We start from the raw sequence: 13976 nt of genomic DNA, 5'->3' as shown, positions 1-13976 counted from the left end.
AAAGGCAATAACCAAGAAAATAAATTCAAAACATCAAAATGAAAAATTTATATAATCAAAGGAAACGGCAGTGAAAAGGCAGCCTATGGAAGGGGAGAAAATATTTGAAAATCATATATTTAATAAGGGGTCAATATCCAGAATATGTAAAGACCTCCTATGACTCAATAAAAAAATCCTGATTTAAAAATGGGAAAAGGATCATCTCTAAAGAAGTTATACAAATGGTCAAAAAGCACATGAAATATGCTCATCATCATTATTCATGAGGGAAATGTGAACCCAAACCACTGTGAGTTATTATCTCACAGCCATTAGAATGGCTACTATCAGAAAACAAAAAAAAAAACAGAAAATAGTAAGTGTTGATGAGGATGTGGAGAAATTGGAATCCCTGTGCACAGCTGGTGGGAACATAAAATGCTGTAGCTGCTAAGATAAACAGTACCACAGTTTCTCAAAAAATTAAGTATATAATTACTATATGATCCCACAATTCCCCTTCTGATTATATCCCCAGAAAATACTAAAAGCAGGGAAGACATTTTGCATACTCATATTCACAGCAGCATTATTTAAAACAGTCATAGGTGGAAGCAACTCAAATGTCCATTGATAGATATATCAAAAACATAAAATGTGGCATACACATACAACAGAATATTATTTAACCTTAAAAAGGGAGGAAATTCTGACATGTTATAACACGGATGAACCTTGAGGACCTTGTGCTGAGTGAAACCAGCCAGTCACAAAAAGTGAAGTACTATATGATTCCACTTACATGAGGGTACCTGCAATACACAGAGACAGAAAGAAGAATAGATGTTCCAGGAATTGGGGGCAGGGGAGAATGGGGAGTTGTTTAATGGGTTTAGACTTTCAACTTTGAGAGATAAAAAACTTCTGGAGATTGGTTTTACAACAATGTGAATGTACTTAAAACTACTGAACTGAATACTTAAAATGGTTAAGAAGGTAAAGTTTTTTATGTGCATATCAAAATTAAAAATAAAAATTGGCCAGGCACGGTGGCTCGTGCCTATAATCCCAACACTTTGAGAGGCCAAGGTGGGTGGATCACCTGAGGTCAGGAGTTCAAGACCAGCCTGACCAACGTGGTGAAACCCTGTCTCTACTAAAAATACAAAATTAGCTGGGCATGGTGGCGCATGCCTCTAATCCCAGCTACATGGGAGGCTGAGGTAGGAGAATCGCCTGAACCCGGGAGATGGAGGTTGCAGTGAGCTGAGATCACACCATTGCACTCCAGCCTGGGCAACAAGAGCTAAACTCCATCTCAAAAAAATAAAAAAATATAATTTTAAATATAACTATTGGTTAAACATTTAATGATATTACAGAATTATTTTTAATTTCACTAGATGGCTAAGGTGCTGAATACCATTTATTATTTCTATTCTAAACAATTTTTTAATGAATTCCTAAATACATACTCAACTCTATACAAATTAAATAATGTGATACCTGGGATTTGTTTTGAAAAATCATCCTTGGACAGGACCAGGAAGCAGAGGGATATGATAAAGATATACATAAACAAGATTGGCTAGGACTTGATATTTGTTAAAGCTGGAGAGGTTACATTGGGTTTCATTATACATACTATTCTATCTACTTTTCTATGTTTGCAAGTTTTTATAATGAAAAGTTAAAAAACTAAAAATATTCACTAAGACAAGATTGGCTGTTTTTGGTGGTGAAACTATGGATTAAAAATATTTATTCTGAAAATTTGAAACACGTGCAAGCCATACTTTTAAAATGCCAAAAACATTTTAAAGGCCATAATGCAAAAGCTTGCCAAAGTTCCTCAGCATATCACCTTTTATTGAAAAGAAGGTGCCAGGGCATGCTTGGGTAATCTGTACCCAGATACAAGTGAGGATTTGGAATATACACAAGAATGTACGTCAGACGATGCTTGGCCTCTATTCACTCTATTACCATACGGGATGTTCTTTTTAGGAACCCAGAGGAACTCCGACATTTCTGAAGCCACAAGATCATCTCATACATTTAGGAATAGCGGTGTTGAATTGCAATGCTGATCAGCCGCAAAGGAGAAATCCCGGTGTAATTTAAGAAGAGCAGTAACCCTAGAAACATTTCCTTTAAGGCCCCTGGCATTTATTTTTTGGTTGTATGCCTCCTGCGGATCCTGATTTTATTTTTTTTTGATTCACAATGCTAGTGTTATCATCTGACATCCTATTACTGGCTATTTCTTACTAGTTAAATGATGTAGCTACTAGGGAATGACTCTCATGAATAATACAGAGAGACTTGTTGCCTTCTTAGCACTGTTATTTCTTTGGAGATTCTGCAGTTTTACCCTTAGTGGATTTAGAGTGGCATTAGTTTAGAATAGTTTCACCCTAATGACAGACTATTATTGAAGATTCATTCATCCCCTACCAACAGCCTCCTCTGTTAATTTAAAAGCTCCTTGAAGGCAGAAATTTTGGCGAGGCACCTACTGCATTACTGTTTATGTATTCTATAAATCATGAAAGAATGACTTTCTGAATGACTCATTAGTGTCAGGCCAGGAAACAAATGGTGACTCAGGCAGGAGAGAGGTGTGCAGCCAGGCATGTGTTCTGGGTACTGGATTCCATATAACCCTGGAGGTTTTGTGCGTGCAACTTGAGAAGGGTGCCATTTGGTGGTACAATTTTCTGAATTACTTCATGGATGTTTTTAATGATCATTTATCCACAGCGAAACTCATCTCTGCTAGAAGGCTAAGGTTCCGAGTACCACCTGATACTTCTATGGTAGAGTCTTATACTTTGGGTAGCCCTAACATGGAGACCACATGGTATTAGCAGGGGATCTTACCCACTACAGAAACCACCAGGAATTTTTCTAGGTCCCCAGGAAGGAGGGGAAGGGAGTACATTCTCACATGCCATTTTGCTTTATTCTAGTGACTAGGTTAAACTTTATGCTGCTCATTTTATTTTGTTGCCCATTTATGTGGAGAACTATTATAGTTACATTTGCACTGCTAATTCTAGTGTTTGTACATGATATTTGATCTTAACTATCTTGTAAATAAGCACTGTGAAAACTGTTTTGAAGGGGGTATGTATTTATCCTCAATTCTCTTGACCTCTTTGGAAAGTTAAATGTTTTATGTTGTAGTCATGTTCGTGAGGCAGCTTACAAACATTGAGGAAGGGAGAAGAGGTAAAATCTAATTTGACCGACTGGACAGCTGAAGCTAATTGTGTCACAAAGTTGCTTAGTGACCCCATTCAGGGTGCTTAAGAAAAAGATTGGAATGTGGAATTTATAGCGTTTTTTAAAGAAAAATGTAAAGCAGCCAGACACTATTTTACTGATAGTATTGGGTAAGCACACATCATTTTTCCTATAAATTCAGCAGCTTTCTCCCTCTAACAACAAAATACCTTTTTTACTCTGAACTCTGTCTACGGCCAACCAAGCCAGAGCCTTATCACATTCTCTAGGTACCACTAAGGACTTTCTACAATCAATCCTCCCTCTCCCGCACAGCAGACTAGAGATGCCCGCACACCACAGTTCATGTCACCTCATTACACAGATGCCAAAGAGCACCAAGAGCCACCTGTGGACACACTGGTATCTGTCCTAACTTCTCTTGCTGTCATTTACCAGTTCAGTGAGTTCCCATTCCTGGAGCTCTCTACTGGCCCCATACCATTTAAGCACAGTATTCTGGCAAAATGCATAATAGAAACACATAAGACTCATGAAAGTCCCACAATTCAGCCTGCTGGAGAAAGGTAGAGTTATGCATTGAACTAAAATGATCAGAAAGAGGCAAGAAAAAATGCACACTTCTCACTTCCTGGCTTCAAATGACAATGTAGTCTATTTTTAGTGGCAAACACCAACCCCTCACAGAAGTGAGGCTGATTCAGAAATGATCTTCTTGACCCGTTTTTATTTGCTTTCAGTTCAGATAGTTCACGGTCTTTTGAGACTCAAAACAGATAGAAAGTTGAAGGAAAACCTGTTGTTTATCTCTTTTGGGGCTTTTAGAATGGATCCAGAATAAATTTCTGAGTATAAAAACAAAATATCTCTTCTCCTTTCTCTAGAAATGTTAAAGGTAACCATTTTCTAACCACGAAAGTATCTCTCCCTTTTATGTAACTATGTTTTAAAAGATACTTCCCAAGATTTTTACTGTTGATTTAATAACACCACAAGTGACAAATATTACATTAGATCTTATGTCGTCTAAGAATAAGTCACTTTAGTTTTATTATAAGAACCACTAAAAATAGCATCAAATATTAATGAGGAAGCAGGTTCTCTTTATTGCTAGATACACCAGTAAAGCACCAAAAGAAAAATTGTTCCTATTTTTAATGTAGCTCTAGTTTTTATTTATGCACCCTTGCACATTTAGCTTTATTTTCTTTGGCCGTGCTATTTTTCTAAATTGAAAAGCAAAAATTTAACAGTAAAACAAAACAAGCAAACACATAATATAAATTGTCTAATTTAAATGCTTTAAGTCAACATTTAAGAACTATTTTAATGGCTAAGTCATTGTTCCAATTTTAAGTAGCTTCAGTGTTCTGACTTGGTCTCTACAAAGTACTTATGGTGGTCTTACTAAAAATAAAAAGGAAAGGGAATTATTTTGCCTTTTAATTATTATCCTATTATTCTCAATTTATAAGTACATTAAATACATAATGTATGTCTTTTGTATCTCTCCTCTCTGAATATGTACCTACTTATATCCATGAGATCATACTCTACACAAACTCCTAGTAATTGCTATTCTACTTTGAATCACAAAGAATATATTATCTTTAAAAAAGTGCTATTTAAATAATTAATCTTGAGCTAGGAGTTATCAGAAGACAGTGCAACTATTTCAGAAAGCATGACTAGTTCCTCAGGATACGCTAACTACATTTTGAATTTCTGGAATAAAAGAAAATAAGATTCCTAAACTCTCTCTGTACTAATCCTACATGGGCAGCTAAGCCTCCCTGGCAAGCAATTACTGGGAGTTGTGGTAGCCCAGTGAGGTGTGTTGCTAACAATGTGAGCAGGTTTATGAGATTTATTCATCCATGTGAAAATCTTGTTAAGTATGCTCAAATCAAGGACAAATCTTTGGGCAGTGTCAATCAAACGAAAGAAAAATACCCATTCAGTGCACCTTAAACAATTCCTTACTTCGAATGCTAATATTACAGCCACAAACAGGACCTGAATGTCATTTAAAAATTCTCCCCATCCAAGATCTTTTGTTTTGGGGGAAAATAAGCTGAAAAACAGGAATGAGCACTCTGAATACATGAGTGGTTTATTTTTAAGACCCCATGCTGGCTGCTCACAAGGAAAGGATTAAGGTTAAGCTTTGCAAATTAGCTTCCTATCTTGAAAGGAAAAACTATGCTGAAACATTGTTTTTTTAAAAAATAAAACAACAACAACACATAAACACATAACCAAAAGTGTTATCCAAATGATCTGTACAACTTATGAGACCCAAAGGTTCCATTATTGTGTTTACTCCTGTCTAAAGGGAGCAATATCATCAATAAAATATTAACTTTTTTCAAGGTTTAAGGCCCTATCACTGGGCTACTTGGATATGAAATATCAGATTTGGGGAGTTGGATGTGATTCTCTTGCCAGTTAAGAAATAATACGGATTACCAAGAGAGATTGTATACACATAAAAAATAAACCATGGTTAAACTACTGCCTGAATGATCTGGAAAAACACTCCCCAGACCCTCAAACTTGTGGTGGGGCTAAGCAGGTCATTTTTACTGATTAGATACGTGACATTTGATTGTGTTAATTTTCTCCTTACTTAAGACACTCCCTTTCAACACCATGAAAATAATACTCAAGTAGAGAACAAGAGAAAGAACTTCACCATTCCAAAGTCTAATTTTGACTGTGGAGAAAACCCAATGAATCTCAAACATGGGCCAACTGCCAAGGAGTGGTACAAAGAGGGAGGAAGAAGAATAAAGCCAGCATGGACCCGGCCAAATTGGCTTCAACACCAAGGGGCCCATGTGGTGCCAAGGGAAAGGCTAAACAGCTAAATCCAGTCGAAAGACTTATCAGGATTTCATTTGTAATGACTTTTCTACCTCCCTCCTTTCTACAGAGTGTTCCAGCCACTTTTTAGGCCTTTATTATTGTCTACCAGAGGACTGCACAATAATTTTCCTTGCTAGTAAATCAGTCTCCCAAATGTACACTTCCAGCATGTCCCTCCACTGCCATCACGTCCTTCCATCACGTCCCTAATTCATGGCATTCCCACGCCCACAGAACGAAATCCTGGCACTCAATGCTCTCTCTAAGCCTGGATCAATTACAAGACTGGTGTTGCCAGTTGATGGGTCTGCCTTTTGGACAGATAATTTTTCTGAGCTACACTTTTCTTATTGGCAAAAAGAAGGAGCTCATTGGATAATAAGTGTGAGATAGCAGTGTAAACCACAAAAGTTGAATAAAAGTGCAGTCTTTTTATTACTAATTCAACACATTTTCTGCTACTGTTCTTCTCCAAGTCTAATCCCCTAAATATACTTTATCACTATTTACCCTTTCTGCTTATGATTTCTGCCACTTGTAATTCTCTGTTTCCCACTCCCTCTTTGCTACCTGGAACAACAAAGTCTGCACGGTTTCCCGCTTCCTCCTCTGAACCCCCAAAGTAAGCAATAAATGATAGCTCTTGTTCCTGAAGTACTTATGAGTATTTTTCTAGGTGGTTCACATTGTTCCCCTAACAGCCCTGTAATTGCTCCCATTTTATAGGGTGCTTTTTCCAAGGCCACAGAGCAAGGGAGGTCCAAAGTTGGAGGTGGCAGGCCAGTGCAGTGGTTAAGGAGCTGTGATGATTCCTGTTCATTCACTGCATTCCCTTTTATATTCATGAACAAGAACAGTATGGCTGTGTTCAATTAAACAGCAAGAATGTACATTTCAGCTGTATATTACTGGTAGCGAGGCAGAAGGGGCTGGCTGTTAAAGGAAAAGAGAGAAACCTTCAAGATATGGCCAGAAGAGAGATGAAGCATGCCTGTTTGGCTGGCATTTGAAAAAATGTGCTTCTGTTTGTTTTGAGAGTTTAGATTTTATGTCACTCTACAGCATCCAGAGGTTTCATATATGGACACATATATTATTTCATCCTTTTTATCTAACTTGGCATTGATATACAGGAAAGAAAATAAAATCAGGGCTGTGTCCTTTGGGATTAGATTGGCCATCATCACTCCAGAGCCACCACTCACATAGCCTGGCGCTTGGCTCTGTCAGTGTGGCTAGAGCTGCAAGGTGGGTTGAAAGTGTGCCTTGGGTTTCACTCATTGGTCAAACAGTTAGAACTGGGCTGTGAGTGCTACCTGTTCACTAAAACCCATTCTCTGTTTCTTCCTGAATTGCCCAGCCTACCCTGCACTGGGTCATGTGACTGAGGTCAATGGCACAGGCAGAGGTGTGTGCCTGTCTCAGCTTAGCTTACAAAGCCTCCCATTCACGCTGCCCCTGCCTCTACCCCCATCCCCTGGGGATTGAATGCTAATGATCCCAGAAGCTTCAAAAGCTGCATGATGAAAATGGCACTATTATTATTTGTACCACCAAACCATGCCCAAACCAAGCAACCTGGAATATCCCCACTCTAGACAACTAAACAAGAGACAGATTTCTTTTGTGTTTGTGCCATTATATTTTAGACCTGTTTGTAACAGCCATTTCACCTACCCTAATGAATTCACGTGAGGGTCTGTGTTTCCTTGGGGCCCCAGGTGCATGTATGCACTGCCTGCATTGAGTTCACAGTCTAGTCACAGTGTTGCTGTCATTGAATTGTCCTGGAAGGCAGGAGGAAAATGAACCAGGGCAAAGCTCAGAGCATCACCTAGAGCAGAGGCAGGCAGACAGCCTTTCTCTCTAAAGGGACAGGGAGTGTTTCCAGCTTTGCAGGCCATATCATCTCTGACACACATTCTTCCTTGTGCTTTTATTTTTTTAAATTACACTTTAAAAACTTAAACAACATTCTTAAAGGCCTGACAGAAGCAGACCATAAACCAGATTTGACCCATGGGGTATGGTCTGTCAATCCTCGGTCTAGAGTTTTTAAAACCAAAAGAAAAATATTTCATAAGACATGAACATTATATAAAATTCAAATTTGGGAGCATTCAATCAAGTTTCATTGGAACACAGCCACATTTATTAATTTACATACAGTCTATGGTCGCTTTTGCACTACTAAGGCAGAACTGTGTAGTTATGGCAAGCGCATGGCCCGCAAAGCCTAAAATATTTACTATCTGTTGCTTTACAGAAAATGTTTGCCAACCCTTGGTCTGGAGGTTCCAAAAGGGAGATCATCCTGGTTTAGTAACCAGATCTCCTGCAACTCAGTAAGGACACTGGTGTCCTACTGCTCTGGTGCCATACTAAGAGTTCAGCTTCTTCATCAACAACCATGGAAGAAAATCCTCCACCAAAAGAGCTTGGAGTTCAGTGTTGTCCCCTAAAACAGGGTAGGAACAACAATCTCTACTGGTGAACTGGACTGTTCTGATGAGATGGGCGATATAAACTGCTTTCAGTTTTTCTTTCCTCAAGGTACTGAATGATCACAGAAATACACCCACAAGGGAGGCTGTTTATCTAAACTCACTATGACAAGTGAGATCCTCTTAGAAGCCTAGTGAGTTATAAAACAAATACTCAAGAGGGCAACTACAAGTTCAATAGGTGACACATGCTTTTCTTTCTTACTATCAGTTGTTGCCATTAATAAGACTCTGTGCATGGACTTTTACATTCATGAGCAATGTATTTATTTATTTGTTTTTTGAGATAGGATCTTACTCTGTCACCCAGGCTGGAATGCAGTAGTGCAATCACAGTTCACTGCAGCCTTGACCTCCCAGGCTCTAGCGATCCTCCTACCTCAGCCCTCCCAAGCAGCTGGGACTACACGCACATGCCACCACACCCAGCTAATTTTTGTATTTTTTTTGTAGAGATGGACTCTCTCCATGTTACCCAGGCTCGTCTTGAACTCCTGAGCTCAAGTGATCTACCCTCCTCAGCCTCTCAAAGTGCTGGGATTACACGCATAAACCACCATGCTGGGACAAATTCATGATACAATTTAATTTTTAAAACAATTCCGCAAGTCAAGTAGCTGGCTTTATGGATAAGAAAATTAAGGCTCAGTAAGAATAAACAATTTGCCTAAGGTCCAAGAGGTGAAAAGTCAGAGCTTGGATTTGAGTCTAGATCTACTTGAATTCAAATCTGAATCTCTATCACACTGTAAGGTATAGCGTATACTTGTAATTCATAAATTTGAGGACACTGCCACCATTTTACTCACTGGCCACTATGCAGGAATTCAAGTTTTTTTTTTTTTTTTTTGACAGTGAAGTTTCACCTACATTCAAATATAACTGGTATTTGTTGAATTTTTCTTTAATGCTAGACATGGTGCTGAGTATTTATTACATTGGGTCTCTAACCTCTCCCGTTTCAATTTTCTCATCTATAAAATAGGCTTGATAACAGCACCTTTGGAGCATTAATGTTGAATTAAATGAAAGCTGGGCATATAGAAAGTTCTTAATAGGGCCTGCTGGGCATATAGAAAGTTCTTAATAGGGCCTGTGATTAAACATACTAAGCTTTATGCTATCTTAAGTGTTCATGTTTTGGTTTTTGTTGAAAATGAAAAGTGAATATCCATATTTTTAAGATCCATTCTACCCCAAATCACTATGAGACATAGACGTTAAACAATAATAAAAAGATAGTGTTGAAACAATCAAGGCACTGAGTGTAGATGTCTTGGGTAATCCTCCCACAGGAGGGGGAACATGCCTGAGGCATCAGCACCAAATTTTAATTTGAAATATAAGTTTTGGGTGTGTACTCTGATAACAATAATTGAATTACATTGTTTATTATTAGGAGACCATTCCATGTAAAATAACCCAAGAATAGTTTTCTTCAATGACATTCTGGAATTTGTTATTAGTTTTAAAGCAACTTTTAAAAATGCATTAAACAAAAACAACTAGGACAGATACTATTTAAAACATCCTAGTTTACATAGCACTCACAAGCTCTTCAATTTCCTAACATATTACTTGTTTTCCTCAGCCATGACTGTACTGTGCCCAGCACCCTCTTTTTGTCCCTATCACCTTTGTTATAAAACAAGACTTTATTATAACACCCAACATGCCTTCTTCCCACAGCTAAGATTACACGGAAGGTGGGACATTCTCAAACTTTTTTTGGTACACATTGCTGTAACATGCCCTAATTTTGCATTATATCGACCAGAGATCCTGTGTCCTCTTACTGAATGGCCTACTCATTGAGTTGCCTAAGCTACTGTGACTAAGCTACTTCTCAAGTATCTGGTTCCCTTAGAGAAAGAACAGCGATCACATTGTCAGGCATTCATTCTTTATATACATGTAGAGTAAGGCTCAGCCACATGCTCCCCTTGACAATGCCCAGTAACACCACCAAATCTATGCTCCTAAAAAGAAGTCTTGTCACTGAACTCCTTTAAGACTTTTCTCCTCAGCGCCCTGGGGGAAACAAAAGGACTGCAAGACATTCTGATCAGCTTGCTTATTATTATTGTTTGGAAGAATCCTTGCTGAATCACATTTTTACAAAGCTTGATGATCAGATTTGAGAGCCAATTCTTATCAACTGTAATGATTTCTAATGAGGAAATCATTAAGTAGACTTCCTTGCATGCTTCCAGCTACAATTCAACACCCTAAACCATGCATCTTCAAAAGTCACCTGGCCAGGAAAAGACACCTCCAGGCAATGAGACAACAGGTTGACCACAAGTGTTCAGTACAAGGAAGGTGCTCAAAAAATGTTTAGGAAGAAATCAAGCTACGAGACTCCGAGGAGCCTCTAACCCTAATCTGTGCAATGTTGACTGTGAATCTGCCATCTCCTGTACTGACTAGTCCCCCCAGTGCCCTGGGCTCACCTTCCAGTGGTTTCCTTGCCTGGTCCAAGCAGTTGTCTAATAAGCATATGCAACTTTTCCAACACTGAACTTTCCCTTCCCTCCAGATTGAATTCTTTGCTATTTCCACAAATATATGACTATTTTCTCAGTTGCCCAGAACAACACAGGAATCATCTTTCACTTCTCTGTCTTGTTTACTACCCACCACTCCAATCAATTCAAATCATTTCTAAATCCAGTTCTCTACCTGCCATGTAATCCAGAGTCCAAAGAATTCTTTCCATCTCTACTGCTGGTACATCAGATCACGGCTGCAACCTCCTATTTGGACCCCCATTTTTCTTCCCCTACCATTAATTCTTCACACTTTAGCTAAAGTAATCTAAAAATGTAAATCAGATCTTCTCATCTCCTCCATTGTGGTCCCCCAATGACTTCCCATGGCACATGCAGTGAGATTAGCCCTGTTGACTGTGTGTGGCTGGGAGGCCCTTTGGAACCTGCCTTCATCCCTGACCACATCTCATTGACTCTCCATCTCCATCACTAAGCTTGGTCCCACTGGCCTCTGTCCGTCAAACAGCAAAGGCTTTCTTGCCTCTGCACTTACTGTTTCTTCTGCTTAGAACACCCTTTCTCCTGATGACCACACAGTAACTTCAGGCCATTCAGACTTCAGACCCAAAGTCACACGCAGGAAGATCTTCCTCAGAAACCTGGCTTTCTGAAGTTCTTCCGCAGCCCCATAAACTTATCAGTGAAGGATACGTTTATATTTAAGAAACTCAAATAGCCTGTACTTCAGAGAGTATATAAATTTGGCTTTTGGAAATTATATGAGATAAATTTTTTTTTTTTTTTTTTTGAGATGGGAGTCTTGCTCTGTCGCCCAGGCTGGAGCACAGTGGCGCGATCTCTGCTCACTGCAAGCTCTGGCTCCCAGGTTCACACCGTTCTCCTGCCTCAGCCTCCTGAGTAGCTCAGACTACAGGCGCCTGCCACCACGCCTGGCTAATTTTTTGTATTTTTAGTAGAGACGGGGTTTCACCATGTTAGCCAGGATGGTCTCGATCTCCTGACCTCGTGATCCACCTGCCTTGGCCTCCCAAAGTGCTGGGATTACAGGCATGAGCTACCGCGCCAGGCCGAGATAAAACTTTTTATCACACGACCTGGAATGAGAAAACTAAACTAAATAAACAAATATGTTACTACTTGATGAAGCCTCAAAGTTCTAATGATTGACACATTAAAAAATTAAACTCATGGTATTTGTAATACATTATTTAGAGAGTGTTTGGTTTAGACATGAATGAAAAATTGTATGAAGCCAGGCATTTCTAGGTTAAGTGTAAGTTCCATGTGTAAGCCAATAATTTATAGCCAAAGACTGAGAGGTCAGTAGATCATGGGATGCCTAACTCCTTAACTCTAAGCTGGTCTCTTTCATTGGCTAATAGAATACTCTTAGATAACTCTCTTTTGCATCAATTTGGCCCTTAGTGAGAGCTTTTAGGAGACTTTCTGGGTGGTTTTCAAATGCTCATTTTCTAAGTGCCTACTCTTTTCAACACTCTTGTGTGAGTTACAGGCACCAGTGGTCTCCTTAGAAGACAGGTGTAGGGATTTTATAATGGCTCAGTTAAGGATATCTTCAGGGTTCTACCTACTAACTACATGTTGATATTTCAGATATTAATCGTTAGTTTTTAAGTAGTAGTTTTTCTAGAAATAGGAACAGTGATAGTATTGACAGAAGAAATAATACAAGAAAAAGCACAGCTAATGTTTCTTGAATCCCTACTCTGTGCTAATCACGCAGTAGAGACCATGTGGCTGATTGATGCTATGGGCTTATATTTTATAATCTGCATTTTTGTTGTCTTCTTATAGAGAATTTGCCTAACAATAAGATGAGACATACTTTGTTTTACTGATATATTATCTCGGAACAGAAATTAAAATGGTGGGATATTATTGCTCCAGCCTATTTTTGATTAGGTGTACCTTTAAGATGATGAAAAGGAAATCTGGGCTGTGAAGCTAAATCCTCCAGACTGCATATCCATAGCAGATACTCGGTGTGTATTTGTTAAAATAAATATTTGTTGAAAGAACAACCACCCGGTCAAATTTGTAATAACAGTATGTACATTTTAATGGTATTAATTCTAACACTTAATTATGATAAACTGCTGGAGTCACTGAGACATAATAAGAATTCAGCCTCTAATGCTCCAAATAACTTTAAAAAACCTAAGACTTATTATTTCTTTACAGATGAAAACAAGAGAAATGAAATATTAGCAGAATAACTTGAGAAATTACCTATAGCTACTTTAAATAACATTTTTGCCTGGGAAAGACTTATGAAATCATCAATATGCCAAAAAAGAAATTCCAGACTTTTGGGATACTCAAATGTACAACATGGAAACCAAAGTTCCACTCACAGAAGGTGGTCTATAATATTATTCTTTATCTATAACACCAATATAAGTACTGTACAACTCTAACATGGTCCTACTGCCTTTCAGAGGATCAATCTTACATACCATTCAAATACATTTAACCCAAGTAGCAAAGGGAAATATAGAGACATTTGTAGCAGTTGTTTTGAAGATAAAATGCCAAAGCTGCTAATCACTGAGGACAACAGAAAGTGAAATATTTGCTCCACTAAATGTTAGGGAATAAAAAGAGAGGAAAAGTAAAAAGAGAACACAAAACATCTTTCTATGTCACTCATGTGTTTTAATGTTTCATCCTAGGATAACATTCAATCACTTGTATTCACTGGGGTCTGAATAAGCATGACTTTAATTGTACAAAGTGTATTTTATTGCCAAAGATCTAAAAATAATATCTTCTTTGGCTCATTTACGTATTTTTTACCTTACATATATATTTAACTATATAGTTCTTTTCCATTTATATT

At 38.3% G+C, this 13976-nt stretch overlaps 1 protein-coding gene across 16 annotated transcripts in view; it reads right to left on the bottom strand.

Moving 5' to 3' along the window:
- The window catches only part of EYA1 (EYA transcriptional coactivator and phosphatase 1), a 329028-nt gene that overhangs the window by 57352 nt on the left and 257700 nt on the right, over positions 1 to 13976 (bottom strand). The window lies entirely within an intron of this gene.

Source organism: Hylobates moloch, unplaced genomic scaffold (assembly GCF_009828535.3).
Source record: "Hylobates moloch isolate HMO894 unplaced genomic scaffold, HMol_V3 SCAFFOLD_9, whole genome shotgun sequence".
Classification (NCBI taxonomy): Eukaryota; Metazoa; Chordata; class Mammalia; order Primates; family Hylobatidae; genus Hylobates; species Hylobates moloch.
Note: the sequence above shows the minus strand (reverse complement) of the source record. Positions and strands in the feature narration are given on the sequence as shown.